This window comes from Buteo buteo, chromosome 4 (genome assembly GCF_964188355.1).
Source record: "Buteo buteo chromosome 4, bButBut1.hap1.1, whole genome shotgun sequence".
Taxonomy (NCBI): Eukaryota; Metazoa; Chordata; class Aves; order Accipitriformes; family Accipitridae; genus Buteo; species Buteo buteo.
Window position 1 is genome coordinate 34414046 of NC_134174.1, and position 17717 is coordinate 34431762.

The following is a 17717-nucleotide window of genomic DNA, read 5'->3' on the forward strand; positions in this document are numbered from 1 at the left end:
TACAAAAAGGGTGCAGCATTTATTCTGCCAGGGCATTACATGCAACGTTTTATTTCACTTATGTATCTGTGGCAACAATCCTATTACCTTGTTTCTAATATGCCTGACTGCTGCATAGCAGATCATGCCTGGAAAATATTGTGGTTTTGAAGTCGGAAATTAACGCGTTAGTGCTGGGACTTGTTAAAGTTGGGCTCTGATCACAAGAATTCACAGGCTCGTACCACCTTGAATTCAATTATTTAAGTGGGTCTTCAGGACCTAAGTACCATGGTAGGTCTGGGCCCAGCTGCTTAGGATTCTGAAAAACAGCTGAATGATAATCAAATAGGACTCCAGTGGCTGCAGCCCACCAAGTTAAAAAAATTCATTTAAAAACATGGTAAACCAATGTGTTTTCTTATTAAAGGCAAACTCAAGTCTTAAGATACGCATTAAACTTCAGTAAGACACACATGGCCTTGTAGTATTCTTACATACTATACATGAATCGGAAATACTGTACATGAATCAGGAGTATAGATGTTGTGAGCATGTGATGGCCCAGTAGAGGATGAAGTACGGATACTGAAAACAAAGATCAGTGACTTGACTCTCTCTTCCCAAACCTATTTCTCTCCCTCTATAAATAAGTTTGGTGCACAGAATGCAAATTTACGTCATGGCTTTATTGCTTCCTCTTCATAGAGGAGGAAGTTCATTCGAGTTGCTGCTTTCAAGTTCCACCTGAAGCTACAAAGCATTGCAATATTCAGCTGTTTCATGTTCACACACCGACGTTTTAAGTCATTTCTCTCTCCAGTGCCAGTGTTGGGAGCATGGGGTGAAGATCAGGTGAGCGTTTCTATACCTGGCAGGAACAGGTTCGCCTGGCAGGGTGCTTAGGATGAGGGGGCAGATGTCTTGAGTTGAGAGGTAGCGTCTTTAATGGCCTGTGAGCCTTTCTTTATCTGAGTGAACTGCTGAAGATACCGACAGTCTCATGGCTGCTGCATGGATTGGCAACTGGCATTTTGTCAGAAACCAAGGGATTTGGAAGGCTCCATGTTCAGTGTGCTCTTCTATTTGGTTCCCTTCTGCAGGGACAGTCAATTTAATTATGGTGGTATGGACTGGAATTTTTGGCAGTTATCATTATTAGTGATAATGATAAATTATCTCTCTATTGGCTTAAGCTATCCATTTGTGTCCTGCTTCAGCAATTACATTTTAAGCTTGCAAGTGATTGCTAGAATGCTCACTTTTGAACACACTGGTTCTTTTTTATATGCAGCACAAAAATAAGCCATTTTCTGGACACAAAAATGCTTGGTATCGGTAGGACATTGTGCGCTTGGAGTAACATGCAGTTGTAAGGAAGATGAGCATGGAAAACCAGGATCCTGAGTTCTGATCTCAGCCTGATCTTGACTCTCTGGGTGATATTAGGTGAGTTACTTGACCCTTTTAGTGCTTATCGCTCTATAAACCATGACTTGCACGTCTTGTGTACGAAGATGTTTATTCAGATTTTAAGAACGTCTTTGTGTGAATATTCCCAGTGCCATGTTATGTTGGTGATAAGGTTTATATTTTGCATAACTGATCACCTTATGATCCTCAATGTTTTTAACTACTGTATTGATTTCCATTTCTAACAGACAAAAATATGTCTTTGGCACTTAATGTTGCAGTTAAATGCTATATCACACCCACCTTTTTCAGTGCAGTAATATTAAAAAAAAAAAACAAACCCAAAAACCTCAAAAGCAAAGAAGCTGTCCAGCCAACTGACAATTAAATTGACACATTTTTTCTGCTGAAAGGCCATATTCTTAGCTGGCCTCTACCATCTTGAGCGCATGTGAAATAAAAAAAAGTCACGGTGTAGTTGCTTGGCTGGGCTTTGAGATTGCTTTGTGTCGGTGATGCAATGACCAAAGTTCAGCTCAGTAGTTTTGATACGACCAGTGTGAGGGAGGTCAGGTTCAGGTTACAGTTTTGGGCTGCTGTGTTTGGTCCCTGTTGTGTCGTGTCGTGTCCGTGTCCGTCCCCCCCCCCCGAAAGAGAATGTGTTGAGAAGTGTTACAGGTATTTTCTCCTGCCCAACCTCCCCTACTTCTAGGGTCCTCTCCTTTCTACCTGAACTCTCCTGTGGGATTGACAGTTTTTCAGCTTCTCGCTTCTTTGTTGCTGTTATGTATTACAATTCCCCCCAAGTCTGTGAAATATCCCATGTTTATTTTCCCTTTCTTATAGGGGTTGCTTCCCAGATACACTTAATTTGGTTTGAGAAATTAGAATTACCTGTAACCATCAGGTAAAACACTAGTCTTGAATGGATGAAAATGACAGCCACCTGCTTAGAAGGGCAGTTGTTAGCTGTAACTAAATGTTATGTCATGATGCTAGAATATTTTACGAGGTGTAGAACTTGGACAGGCAGTACAGAAACCGTCCTCCATTATAACATTGCCAATGGCTGCAGATGTGTGTTTACATAGGGCAAAAAGTAGGAATCTGTGTCAAAGAATGTCTTCTTTGCACTGTTCCTGCCACCGGTTCTGCAAGGGCATGTATATATATTATTTTTTTTATAGCTACCACCAGTCAAGGAGATAGATACGAATGCTAGCCAAGCATGATTCAGATTAGAACAAGACTAAAAAGAGATAAGACAAACAACATGTCTCTAATATTTGCTGGCTCTCCAATAATGGCTTACGTAAAAGAAAGTTGATTATCAGTTATTCATCAGAGAATTTATATATCAGTAGAAACACATAGGAGTGCTAGATATAACGGTACCAAAATCAAAAGGGGAATTAGGTTCATATATATACCAAACTTCAAGCAGATCTATGTAACATTAAGAATCCCACCCACCTTTACCACTTCTTTACTGACACACATCCTGTATTCCATTAACCACGTAATTCACCCCTCGCTGCACTCTTCATTTGTTGTAGCCTCTCAGTTAAATGCACTATTTCTATATAAAGCGCATCATTAATGAGTTTTATTCACAGTTTGCCACTGAACAGCCTAGAGCAGGAGTTGGAGTGACTCAGAGTAGGAAAGGCGGTGCAGCATGCAACTCCTTCTGCATGAATTTGCAGACATAATGAGTCTCATTCTGATCTTCTGAGTTTAGCTCCACTAATTTCATGTTTTCCACTGGTGCAAATCAGATCTCTGCTGATGTCTCTGATGCTGCTGGTGATGGGTGCTCTGAGTTTGTCATGGCCTTATTCCTTGTGAACACTCTTGACTGTCTAGGGCCAATCCTGGATGTGAGGCAGAAGACGTTTACCAGTGTGGCTAGAAGCTGCCCTCCCTTCATGCGCTCCCTTCTTGGCATGTAGTTTGCAGGAAGGCATCTCTGGACAGAGCTGCTTGTGTGGTGACACTCTTAGCCACTGCAGGAAGGCATCTCTGGACAGAGCTGCTTGTGTGGTGACACTCTTAGCCACTGCAGCTGTGGAGCTGCACAATAATTTCGCCAGTTGTATGCAGCGGTGACAAAAAAGAGAGAGAGAGAGAGAGGGAGAGAGAAATCCCCTAACGGTTGTGGAAAGAGTTGTTACTTGACTTTTCTAAGTTTTTCATGTATGTTTAATGTTTTCTAAAGATAATCTGATTATATAGTCTGGGAAAAATATGAGCTAAAAATATATTCAAGAGTATTGTTGAACTGCCCACCCATAATTCTGAGTGCTCAGATACAGGCAGGAAGGTAAAAAAAGATTTTTTTTGTTAATTACTGAGATGAAAGAAACCCACAGCTCAATTTGCAAGTGTAATTCTGAGTTCACAAAAAGCTGTATTATCACTCTTTCTTAATACTGGCATAACTTTCAAAATATCAACAGGAATGCATATGGATACTATGTTATGAGGAATGTAATTAGAAATAAATGGGAATCATTGATTAAACTGGTTAATCTTACAATGTACGGAACACTGTAATTTGGACCATCACTTTTTTAACTGACAGCAGAAAAGACACAGTTAAAGATGTGGTATGTTTACTTGTGATTTCTTCCCTTCATATCTTTATCTCTGGCTGTACTAAAATAATTTTGATATTTGATATTTTACATAAGTGCATTCAAAAGTAGCAAAATGCATAGAAGTCATTTATCATTTTACTGATATAAATTACTGTTCATTTAAATGCTGACACTACCTGTTGGGAAAGTTGAAGTCTGTTTCCTGGGATAGCTGGTACAGAATGAAAGTCACACTTGGCTCTAGTCTCGATGCTTTACTAGCATGAGGGGTCTGTTTCCTCCCTGGCAGGTCCCAGCTAGCAGTGGAGTGGAACACCCGGAGACCGTCCTGCTGTTGCAGGCAGTGAGCGTGGGGTGCCGTGTCCCATCCCCCTGCTGCTCCAGGCATGCCGGAGAGGAGCCACCCGGAGAGGAGCCACCTGGTGCCACTGGCACTGGGTGGTTTCTTGGGCTCAGAGCGTGGCCCTCTCCACCATTTTTGAAACCAGTTCCCTGTAGGTCCTTTGAATTGTGTCCCTGTCGCTGGCTGCCAGACCCATAAGGCCCCTCCAGCCTCTATTACATCAGTGCCAAACTCCACTTGTTTTTTTTTCTCTCTGTTACTTTTTCAGAGAATCCCGAGGGTCCCATTTGGTCACTCAGTGGGAGAGCGGAGGGTGGGAGAAAGCTTGGAAGGTCACCTCTGTTTGGAAGCGGCTCCCTTGGCCTTCAGCCCTCCCCTCAACAGCTGTCTTTCAAATGGCCAGGGAAGGTTTTGTTGGTACGACCCAGGGGAAAGGCCCGCTTAGCGTACAAAGGCTCTACAGAGTCCTCGTTGTCGGGCAGGGATGAGGAGAGCTGCCCCCTTGCAGCCTTATGTTTCTCTCTCTGCGTGTCTATTCTCCCATTATCACTGACTTCAGTGCTGTATTTACTTTTGCCTGCTTTGAGATGGGTGCGGTTTGTGAGCACTTTTGTACTAGGGTAGGGTGTGATTCTGCTCTGTTGGAGTCTGAGGGTTAGCAGTAGATAGTTTACTAACTCTGGGGTCCCAGAGGGTCTGAGGTGTGGGTCTACCACTGCTTGTGCTATGCTAAGGCTAGCAAGGTCTAAAGTAATCCTATTTCTCTGACTTAAAGAGTTAAGCCAGAGTGCAGCTGAGTCACTGTAACCTCCTTGGTGCTCACTCACAGCCTTCCCTTGCTGCCAAAAATGCTTTAGCACAGACTATCTTTAAGCTAAGCCTTTCTTTTTCACAATCACGAGCGAGGACTGGGTATGGTCATCACACAGGTGATAAGCGGTAACGCATGAAGCCATAGTAACTTGATTGCCTTTGGTTATACATGTAACACATTATTTTAAGAATATCTTTTCAGCAAGAAAGAGAACTATTTCACTTCTTAATGATTTGGGATCAAATTTATCCTAGTGGAGATCTATCCAGGTTAATCAATAGGGCTAAATTTAAGAAGGAAAGAATAAGTAATTTTTAAGGAATAGCCAAGGGACATTTTTCTATTTTAAATAAATATTAGATATATTTTTTCATGGAAAGGCTTAGTGTTCAGCAGAAGAGGTGAACAGAAAAATTTAGTGGATAAGGTATTTAGTGGGACAGGGAAATTTCTTTCAGTGTTTTTAGGTGTTTGTATGTTTAGGTTAATCGGTAAATCCAGTAAAATCCTTCTTTGTCCCATAGGTAAAGGATCCATATTAAACTCGAGGCCTCTGGGAAGAGGAATGAAATTTTATGCAAGAGTTTGAGCAAGGGAGGTGGACTGAGGGAAGCAGAAGAAAAAGGCCAGGACCCACAGGGCTGTTACAGCTGCCCACGCAGCAGTATTGATCTCTGAGTTGTGGTTATCAAACAGGTTTTGACGACTTCCAAGAATAAAAGTATTAAAATACAAGAACATCAGTTAGAAAATGTTGGCAATTCATAGAAGAAAATGGCGAGGAAAAAGAGGAGGAAGGAAGAGATGCCAGTGTGGATGAAATGTCAGTGAATGAGGTCACGGGGGTGTTCCAGAGAAGCAGCATGCGGAGGTGAGTTGATATTTGAATGTAAAGGGAATGAGGCAAGGAGGGAACAGGGCAGTTTGGTTCTGTGACCTACAGCTGTGGGATGCACAACTGTTAAAGGGAACATACAAAGGCATTTGGAAAATCAGTGCTATGTGTAGGCTAGGTTTTGAAGTGTGGGTTGAAATGATGATACAAAAATTTTAGTTTCTTTAAAAAATTAAGAAAGTAATTATATGTTTGAGGACAAAGTGAAGAGTCACAAATTTGGAAATGACAAATGCTTGCCAGAGCTATAAACGTGACCTTTGCTGGTTGTGCTCTAGTCCTCGGAGTATTTACATGACCACATGTTCTTTTTCAGTTAGAATAACATACTTGTCAGTAACATACCACTTCTGCACTATGCTACATTGTGCATAGGTGTATCTTCAGATGATTGAGGAAAACCCCCAAACCTTACCAAAATATAAAGGGAAATTAGTTCAGATATTTAGTATCTAGATTTTACTTTTGCATTTCACAACATGGTAGCAAAAGCATGGCAGATTTGTCTTGGAAAATTAGGATGCATTCCAGCAGAAACTGATGCAGAGACTCAGCTTTTTCCTGAAAAATATCTTCGACTATTCCCCATAGCTAAGTGTTTAGAGCTTGCAGGATCAGGGCCTAACAAGCCACATACCCTTCTTACTGTTTTTTGGGGGGTTGGTTTTTTTTTCCTTCAGGAAAACAAAACTCTCAATGTTAAAATGATTGGAAATTGAACTTAGGGGGATCTAGCATGTGATTACTTTTTTTAGACAGGATTTTCTTTGTAGCTGAATTGGACTGAGTCTTTTTTTTCTCCCAAACCAGATGGTAAGTGATTCAGTACTTTTAGCAGTAGAAAAACGATTTGTTTTCTTTCCTCAGTAGTTGGTGTGAATGTACTTTTCTTTATCTATTTACATATTATGTAAACACACTTTACCAGCATTTATGTACATAGTTTACAGTCCACAGAGAGCCCTGTATAGGCAAGGCTGTGCACATAGAAGGAGTTGATATTGCTTACAGAGAGCTGTTCGCATGGAACTCATGGCAGGGTTGTATTTTTATTTGTATTTGTATTTTTATGTATACACTTAAATTTATGACACTGTATGAGGATACCAACAGAACCGTAAGTCCACAAAACAGTTGAGTGACTTTGCACACTTTACTTTTTTTCACTTAACAAAGTCTCTGGGGATGCCCTTGATCTCTTCTGCTGTCTTCCTGTGGTAGGCTGTAGTCCTTGTGACTTTTGAGCTAAAGCTAAAAGCTTTATCCTTATTACAGAGTGTTGGGCTGAGTTCTTCCTGGTGTGCAGGGGGAGCGAGGGCCTCATTTGTGTGGCCTTTTGGACTTGTACTGATGCTACTAGGGAGACTTTGGAAGGGATTCCAGGAATGGTGAGAAATATTTGGGAGAGTATTAAAACTTCTTTCACATGTGTACCTGGTTTCTCAAGGTTATCTGCATTTATGTTTGTGTATATACAATGTTAAAACTGAATGCTAAATGCAGCGCTTTTCCTTGTTTTGTGCTAAACAAAACATACATGTAAACCATATATGCTGTGTCAGCATATGGGTATTTGAGGCGGAATGGAAGGATATGAAGCTAATAGTAGACTACATTATAGGGGAATAGTATGTTGTAGTGTCCAGTCACAGATTCCTTATACAAGAAGGTACAAGCAAGGTTGCCCAAGCAGCCTTACAGTTGTCCTTTCCAAGCAGTTAAGAACTGTTTTGTAAATCTGATGTGCTTTTACCCTAGCTTTGTCTGAGAATTAAAATGTTGAATGCCTTGGAGTCATACTGCTGCTTTACTGAGATGGTAATACTCCATTTCAAAAACAGTGACCAGTTTCTCTCTTTACAAATCTGACTGTACACAGTTGGAATGGGATTATCCGACTCTCTTGGTTCTTGCCTCATCTACATATGCTTCAGCTGAGTCACTGGGGGTTTGCGCACAGAAGAGCTGGCCCCTTGCCTTGTTTTCCAGGTTTACCAGAGAGTTGAAACCCAGTTCTTAGCATCTTCCACTTGAAAAATGTGACAATTTTCTGCTTCCGTGAATTCTAGTAGGGAAAAGAAGACACATGAATTAGCATCAGAAATATTGTGCTGTGACGTGTGTCAAGTTTTTCCCCTCAAATTATTCAGTGGAAGGGTGGCAGAAGAGGGCCCTTGAAAGTAGCACTGTTTTTTTGACATGGATAAGTAGTCAAGCTGGGGTGATTCACTGTGCCTTGTATTTGTGTAATAAATCACTTTTCCCTTTATGTAAGGGGAATTGTTTGGGGGCGTTTGCCTCTTGGGCTATGTGGCTGTTGGTGTGGTCATGCAAGGTGGCAGAAAACTGTGTCGGCAGAAGGATACATAATCCTGTGGGATGCTGCTGCATGGGTGGCGTGTGAATCCCGTCTGAGGTCAGACAGCCTGCTGGGAGGAATGAGAGCTTGCTTGGCCAGCGCTCTTTGTGTGTTTTGTACCAAGGGCTGTACCTCTGGGCATACCTTATCACGGTTGCAAACTGTCACATTTTTTATAACTGGGAATTGCATTATTACACTACCAGAAAGAAATAAAAGCACAAAGCAACGATTATGAACTTCTAAACACTGTATCTGTAGAAGAGCATAACTCCTAACCCAGCTATTGTGGGCATGCAGGGACAGCAGGATTAAGATTTCTGTTCTCTCAGACTGTTGCTGTGCATGCTCTTGCGCTCGTAATTGCCTCCTGACTGGCAGCAGAGTGCTTGCTTCCCAGTGCCACAGTTCCTGGTGTCCCCTGGCACCTAGCTGCCTGTCCCTCACTGGCCAGGTGTTACATGGGGAATGGTACCATCCCTGGGAGTGTGACAGTGGCTGTGACGTATAGCAAATGAAGGGAGTCCAGGAGAAGTTAAACTAGGTGGTCTGTCAGGGAGAATGAGCAAAATCTGCCCCCAGTGTGGAGAGCTCTGAAGAAACAGGGTTGGAGACCAGTTATCTGTTACCTCTTGTGAGCCCCAGGGAGTAAATACTGTGGAGAAAACTTGGCTCAAAGTTTTGAGGACTAAGTGATTGCTGGAATCTCAAGGTTACTTAGGACATAAGCATGCATTTATAAGCACTGGAAGTACTAAAGAGCGTTTCTTCTGGTTTCAGTTAATAATCAGGCATGTTGTGTACAGTTTGTTTGCTTGATTGGTTCATTTTATTGTGTGTAAATACACTGTAGAAACAATTTTGTCTTTTGTTCAGTGTTACTCAGCTGGCGTGCTTCTTGTAAATCCAATGAATTAAGGGGAATAAGTAACCTGCTCTGGTCTGTCTGTGAAACAAGGTCCATTTAAAATAAAAGCCCGCGAGGGATACGGTGGGACTGCAGTGAGCAGAGGAGGTGGCGTGCGCAGCAGAACGGAAACCTCCAGGCCACGTGCACCGCAGGCACAGCAACTCACTGGCAATGTGAGTTGCCTCAGTGAAAAAGGAGTTCTGCTCTCCCATGTGTGGTACGAAACTCAAGTTCCACTGATCTTAGTGGAAATGACGTGGGTTTGCATTAGGGCAAATGAGAGCAGAATCTGGCCAACTGTTAATAGCTTTTTGTATTTGGGGCTGAAATAAAGTGTCTGTGTATGCAAATAAATGTGCAAGCATGACTCCTAAGTGACTTATTAAAGGAGAATTCAATATTTAATTGTTGGAAATACAAACTGTTTGGCACAGATCTCCTGGTTTGGCTGAGCTGTACTTGACCTGTGACAGGGAGAGCAAAGGTGATTTTAAGTCCTGGGATCCAAGGGGCCAGTGTGTAACGTAACTCAAGGCAGAGTCAGCGCATTGGCTGCTTTGTAATTACAGATGCTTATTTTGTGTACAAAACCAGTTGATTCATTATCTTTTGTTTCCATTATCTCATCTCAATCTTTATGGGCGAATCTGAGCTATTTTACTTCAAGGGGGTGGCATATAACTAGAGTTAAAAAAAAAGGGGTTGATAACAAGAAGTTGTTATTCTGATATAAAGGATGTTCTGATGTAACCAAAATTATAAAATTGGTTAAATCTATGTGCAGAATCTGAAAACTTTTGGAAAGCATAACAAGTTGAAAAAAACCCTTCTGCTCTGTCCCCTGCATCTCTTGCAATATTTTGACCCATGCCTTGGAACAAGGATAGTTTAGCTCTTAGAATATAAAAGAGATTATTAGAAGCAATCACACTGCTGTAGCTTAACACACTGTCACTCCTCAGCTGCGCTTCAGGAACCAGCTGAACTTCAGGAACTCTGCTCTCACACCCTGTGGTGAAATGATACCTGTTGGCTTAAGCCATCTTTGTGGTGTTAAATTTTTAAACTGTGGTGATCTCACCACAAGTTATCAGCTGTTCTTATGCTTAGAAATGTGGCCATCCCATTCAAACTCCTGAGAGCAGAGAACATTTTTGCTGAGACCAAGATTTAAAAGTGCTTTCATCATTCAAAGAGCCTCCAGAATTTGACAAAGTGAATTTTACTTATGCAAGGTCTTTTTTTTTTTTTTTTCTCCTTCCAGCATGTAAAAGTGACAGTACAAGTGTGGATGATGTGGAGAGACATCAGATTTTGTTGGGACATAAGTGTGAGCCCAGAGGTGATGGGGTATGTTTGAAAGTACTTCCTGGCAAAAGTTGTACTGGCTGAGAATCAGAAGCTCGCGTCCAGTTGACATCACTGGAAGGTGCACACACAAAGTGAAAGTACTATGTGGCCTTTAAGCTTCTGTTCCTGTAGTACATGAGGTTTTATACTACACAGAAGAATTGAACCATTCACTTTTCAGGGTAATTGATATAAAATGGGTATCTGTGATCTATTCCAGTCTGCTCTGTCTCGGGTATGCCTCCGTGACTTTAATGGAGTGCTGCATATGCACAACAAGGAGGCTCTCTGGATGGAAACACGGTACTGCAGGACTCATTAACTGATGATAATTTTTAGAGATGAGTACAACAGTTGCTGCTCATCTAGATCATAGATATTACTCGAGGGAATATGTTCACCAAAGTGAAATGTTCTCTAAAATGCTTGCTAACAGGTTGCTTATGCTTTTTTACTCCAAAAACGGTATCTTTTTCCCTCAGCCAGACAGAAAATTAGATTTTCTTCTTATTTAAGTATATGAGGAGTAACTGTGAGAATTGTTCGGGTTACATGGATGTTAACTAAGTGTCATCAGTGGTAAATCGGGCCCACTGCTTTTTTTATGTGTTTGGCCAAAGGAAGGGGCATTTCCATTGTCTGTTGCTGATTGAGTTCCCCTATGATCTTGTCCAATATACAGAAACACTGAAATGGTATCAAGAATATGGTCTCTCTTGTGCCCTACCACACCGAAAAATCATGCGATCAAGTTCCCCGTTTGTGTGTGTCTCTTCCCTTTGACTGTTTGTCCTTTTAGATGCAGGCTCTCTGGGACAGGAGCTGTTGGTCAGTGCGCCAGAGCCTGCAGGCACTGCTGGAATAGAGCGAGCAGCTTTCCTTCCACTCTGCTGTTTGGGTGTGACTGAGGGCTGAGCTGAAAGGCTGGTGGGTGGCTGGCTTGCTTTTCTAGGTGAACCCAGTGAAGCAGATGGATTGCATGAGGAGTCCTGCGTCACTCTGGCTGGCACCAACTGTGGCTGGATACATCAGAAATCCCAGAGCTGCTCAGCTCTAAGCTCTGTCTATGCGTCTGCAGCACCAGTCTCCAGGGAACTGAGGTTCCTAGATTGGAGTATATGAGTTGCATTAAAAGACCAGTCCCTGGGGGTTTAGAAGTGATAGCGGAATAAATACTTACAGCTTGCTTTCATGTTATATGGCGTGGGACTTGTTCTTCCTTGCAGATGACTTCTCCAGTGCTGCTTGGATGTGCCTGCTGCTCTGTGATTGCTCCTAAAGCCTTGATTTGACAGTAGCCTCTGGCATGCTGTGGGCCAGCAGATCTGCATAGCAGCAGGCCCACGAGTCTTCCTGCAGATTGTTAAGGGAGTTTTGGAGAAACTGAGTGATTCAAAAATTCACCACTCTTCTCTGGCAGTTCCCTGGATTTGAAGTGTCCCTTGTGTCTGGCACAGCTGGGCAGCAGGCTGGGGAGGAAAGCAGCACTGCTTTTATTGTCTTTCAAATGCTTGGGGCTGCTGATGTTAGGTGCCATAAGTGTAGTTTTTTTGCGAGGAGAGTTGTAGGTGAGGGAGAAGCATCACCATCACGTGAACTGGAGGGGTGGTACTTTGATGTCTTGGCACACAGGGCAGGCTGAGGAGAAGGAATAAGATTAACAGAAAGAAAATCCTCCCAATCTGGGCAATGTCATCTTGTCATCGTGAGTTTGGTAGTTATGTAGCTGCAAGCCTACTGCTGCCTGCTTTGCAAGGGGCAGATCATTAATTACAAGGCATGGCAGAGTGCAGCATGCTTAGGGCTTTGAGGTGCTGACAGGCTGATACTGCCCAGAATAACTGCAGAGAGCATGGTCATGTCCAACATGAGGTACAGTTTTAAGACCTGAAAAAAACTGTTTTCCAGTGTGTCACCCTTGAAGACAACATATGGCATACACGCTGAAACCTAAAACTCCCTTGCTTTCTGCCTCCCCAGCAGCTTCATACATGCATTCAGCTTCTCCTTCATGTGAGCCACAAGGTGAGAATCAGGGTAGCACAGGGATCAGAAGAGCTTTGGTGTTCCCTTGGCCAGCTGGATGTGCAGCAGTCCTGGGCCTTTTGACCTAAGAAGCACTGGAGCACCTGGGGAACGGTGCTGGGCAGGGCATAGTGGTGGAGCAGGCATACAGCTAAGTTGTATAGATCCCTGGCAAGACCAAGAGCCCATTTTGGGATGCGGAGGCAATATTGTGGGTCAGAGAGTGTGGGACTGAGTTAGGTCAGAGAATGTGAGAGCATGCTCGCTATATGGCTGCTAAGCAGGGAGCAAGAAAGGGTTTTACTGTCTGTGGCTTGAGGGATGGAGTGAGGAATGATGGATCAGGTGGAGAAGAATCTGGTTGGGCTGTGGGGTAATTGTACAATATACCCAGAGCTTGCAATTTATCCCAGACCAGATTGGAAATGTTCTGGTATTCTTCAGTAGTGCTTACAAGCATCTGATAGTCACCGTGCTAGGCACCTGACTCCCTGCCCAGAGCACTGACAATTTGCCCCATCTTGTTTGTCGTACACACCTGCAGATTTAGTACTTTTCTTTTGGAGAATACAGCACTTTCCTGTCCTGTGGGACAATGCTTCTCTTCTGCCATTCTCATGGAGATGTGTGGTGTGATGATGTCACTTCCTAGCAAGGGGCTGGTGAATCACTTTGTTAGTGTTCATGAATCACTACTTTGCTACCAGTTTCTGCACTGGTCTTAATACAATTTCCAAAAGCAAAAATGACCATTTCAGAGACATTTTACTGTTTGTTAAAGAGACAATACTGAAATTATCTTGTTGCGTACCGTACTGAACCCAAGCTCCCAGGATGCTGCAGAAGAGCTGTCCGAAATCTATTTGTGTAGCTGAAGGTATTGCCACACATCCCTCCCCAGCAGTGGAGAGCTTGCTTGCAACAGGGTGGGGAGAGGGAGCACACGCGTTTGTCTCACAGGCTCTGGTGGGTAGTCTGATAACTTAAATTTTAAAGTTCTGCTGTGGGTCTGATAACTTCTTGCACGGGAGCAGAAGCGCTCTGAGCTGTCATGGCTAGGTGTGCAAAACTCATCTGCTAGTTGAGAGCCTCCCATATTTTATTGCCTGCCTAGGAAGTGCAGGTTGTTCATCTCCATCAGCTTTGCACCTCAAGGGATATAAAGAAGGCAGGAAGCAGGAGTAAGTAGATTCCTCAGAATTTGCTTGTCCAAAGGGAGAACAGATGGCAGGCTGAGTGGTTGTATCGAGGCAATGTCAAAGGTCTTTGGCACGCATCTCCTTATGCATTGGCACAGGGCTTTTTCCTGGGGAAGAAGGAGTTGCGCACGGTGTGGATACGATCTTGTGAGGGTAAAGGCACTCATGGTTTATTCTTGGCAAAGCCTGAGGCTGCTTTAAAGTCATCTTTATGACAGCACTAATCTTCTGGCAACTGCAGGGTCAGGGAATTGCACAAGAAGCGCAGAGGGGCCTTTGCATTTTACCTTGTTTGATGGGCTAAGCGTCCCTCCATCACAAAGATCCAACCCGTTTCTCTGACCAAGCACAGCACGTGCTCCGGCAAGCCCACTGCTGCCCTCCGAGGGTATTTCCCTATTGTTTTGTCTTGACGGTTACACTTTTACCTTTCTCTGTGATACATTGCATGCTGCCAACTGGTATTTGTAACATGTTCAGTAGAATTTTGAAGTGAAACTTCTTTAGAGGAGGTCAGCGTGCCGTGCAGGACACATCCCGCGTGTGGGCAGCATCTGACAGATTCCTGTCACTGTTACCCAACAGGCTTGTCAGAAATGACAGCACCTGCCTGTGGACTGCACTAACACAGCTATACCAGCCGAAATGGGAAGCGTTAACGGTATTGTTTGCCCCGTGTGTTCTTATTCGTAGTCCCTCCCCACTATGACAGGCACAGTGTAAATGTCTGGATGGATGGTTACATGTGTTAGGATAATGAGACCAGATACCATTCAGTTCTGAGCACTGATGTGTAATTATTGCAACAGAAGAGTGGCACAGAAGATTGCTTAAGAGTTTTTCAGTTATCAGTGACTTTTCTACACATAGGCAGGTAAGGAGGTAACCTGTCTAAAAGATTTCTCCTTCCAGAATTAGTGCCAAGAATCAGCTCTTCCTGATCCATTGGTGGGAAGCTCTGTTCTCACATTTACAGCGTGCCTACATGCTGGAGATGTTTCTGTTTCGTTTCTCTTTTGTGATGGATGAAATAATTTGAAATCTGTTTTTTATATCGAAAGGTTATTTGACTTTTTCTGCCTATGTTGCAGCCATTAGTGTGTTTCACGTATGTCATCAGCACTCCATAGCAGAATGCTGTTTTGTGCCCAATAGGGATTCTCAAAATAGCCATTGCTTCACTCTCTTTCTAAGCTTGTCTGCAGTCCAAGCCGCTTAATTTTCCATGTGGTCTGCTGTCAGCCTCCCATTGTAAATTATCTGCCCTTGTAACTCACAGCCTAATTTTTCTTACTCTGTTCAGTGGAACTACTGACCACTGAATTTATTGAATCAGGTTGTTGTTAAGACAATACCTGTGAGAACTTCCTAGTTGCATGATTTGTACTTATTTTGTAAGTTTTGTGAGGCTGTTGGGTTCCCTGCTGCCCTGATCTCAAGTGTGTGACCTTGGAAATCGGTTGATTTGAACGTAACTTTTTTTTCATTTGCAGTCCCTGGAGGATTGTAATTGCAGCATTGCCTTGTGACTGTGCTGAATTAAGAATCGGAGCCCAGCTGAAATTCCCAGACCAAAGGATATGATGGCTACTAGTAACCTTGGTGCCTTTTTTTAATGCTTTTTTTCTAAACAGTATCTTTTTGCATTATATATGGTCAGTGTTTTTGGAGAAAAAAAGTTATTTCCTAGGTACCTATTAAAATTTAAGAAAATAGCAGGTCCCCTTGCCCCTCGTGTGCGCACCTTCTCCTTCTATATGCTTTAGTGTTGGAAACTGGTCATGTCTTTCCATTGTTATGGGAAAACATTTAAATAGCACACCATTTTATAGACAAAGGAAGGAAAAATCCAACAACTTTGTACTCTGCCTGTAGGAGCTCTCAGTCTAAGTATGGCAAAATTAGCAAATATGAAATGTAGTCTAACAGCTAAGGAGAATAAGGGAGTGAAGTTACAGATGCTAAATAAAGACAGGATGAGATTGTTCAAAGAGGCAGGAGGAAGGACAGAGGATACTTGGCAAGAGAGACTCAATGATATGGGTCAGCTTTACTCTTATTGAATCTGAGTGTTATCCTAGGTTTGTGGAGATACAACATCCAAAGCCTTCCCAGGGAGAGAGATCTTAGCCCAGAGGGCAGCATGGAGTGAGGCTCAAAGCAGGGGGAAGAAAAGGAGATGGAAGTGAGTGAGTGAGTAGGGAGCAGGAAAAGCAGAAGGATTGGGAGCATCCTGGGATAGGACTGTGTAAATGCTAACTGGGCTCTTGAGCAAAGTCAAAAGGAGTTTTCCCAAAAATAACAGTGGTCTCAAGCCCAGCATAAGAACTTGAATTTGACCCAAAAGTAGAGAGAATTACAGCAGTTCTGCTGTCTGTTAGGTCTGCATTTGGAATTTCAAACTTTGTTTTGCCTCTGGAGTCCTCAGTCTTGCACAGTCCCATTACAGCAGTGGTGGTTTTAGTGAGAGTGCAGGTTTTAGTGAGAGTGAGTTCCTATCCTTGGGCAGCTGCACTTTCATATGCACAGGCATGTGCATTTTCAGTAAAGGCTGTTCCCAGAGTGAAGATTAGCTGGTGGAACTAACAACAGCGGCTTTTTGGAAAGCAACACTGAATTTGCCATAGGCATGACCCAGTAGCATTTTCCCCAGCCAAGCACTGGGACTGCGTGTGGATGGCTGTTTGATGAAGTCTGGGACAGCTGAAGGGCAGACAGGCTATTCTAGTGCTTGCATGTCTGCTGCAGAAGGTGGAGGCGTACCGGTGTAACATGGGGAAATACTGGTGCACACTGAAACTTCCCTAAGAGCTCTGATTAGAAGATGCAAATGTGATGCTTTAAAAAAGGTAATTTACTGACAGAAGAAAAACTAGTAATGAGCTGAACAATTAGCTTATCTTTCTCCTTTCTAGATACTTTAACAGCTAAAGACTTAAAATTAATCTAGCAGAAGTCGGAGCATTAATTTGAGGCTGTTAAAATCTTCCTGATCCATTTATGGTACTCTTCTGGAGGAAGAGTTTCTTACTTCAGGTTAGCTTAACCCTCACTTTATTATTGCTACTGGTCAAATTAATTGCTATATTTGTCAGAGATCACAAACTCTCCACAAATCTGATTGTATTTACTCATGTGTTTTCATTTCTTGAAAGGTGAAGATGTATAAAAAAATAAAGGAACTTCGATGGCAGTTTGTTGGAGTGAGGAATCAAAACTATTTTCAGCACACGTTAGTAATGTACGTGAACTCATAGAATGCATCTGAACTTTTACATGTATTTTAAGGTTTGCTTTTGTTCAGTTTGCATCTTTTCCTCTCTCTTCCCAATCATCATTTAAAAAATGTCAGAGGAACCACAACTGAGCATTTCTCCTGTTCCCACCTGTGCTTTGGGATGCGAAAGAATAACATTAGCACACAGAGACCTTGACTTCCTCTTGGATGCATCTGGATGATTTTATTAGGCAGTCCACTGTGTGATCAGTCTGAGAGCAGCTGATGATGAGCATTGCGAAGATATGGTACTGGGCTGCTGATCAATTTTGTGTGTTTCAGAAGACTTGAAAAATTAGATTCATGAAACATCACTCTCATAAACCACAGCCTCACCATGAGGACATTAGGGCAGCCACAACTGTATAAAGTATCCTCACCAGCAGCCTTTCACCCTCTGACAAATCTTTATTTCTTGAAGGTAACTGTGGGTGGTCTTCCTTTGTCTAATTTCTGTAAATTTGGTACATCATTTTCTAGTTATGCAGCTGATACTCGTGTTTATATGAATGGGTATTTAACAAAAGGAAAGATCAGATGTTTGTTGTTTCAT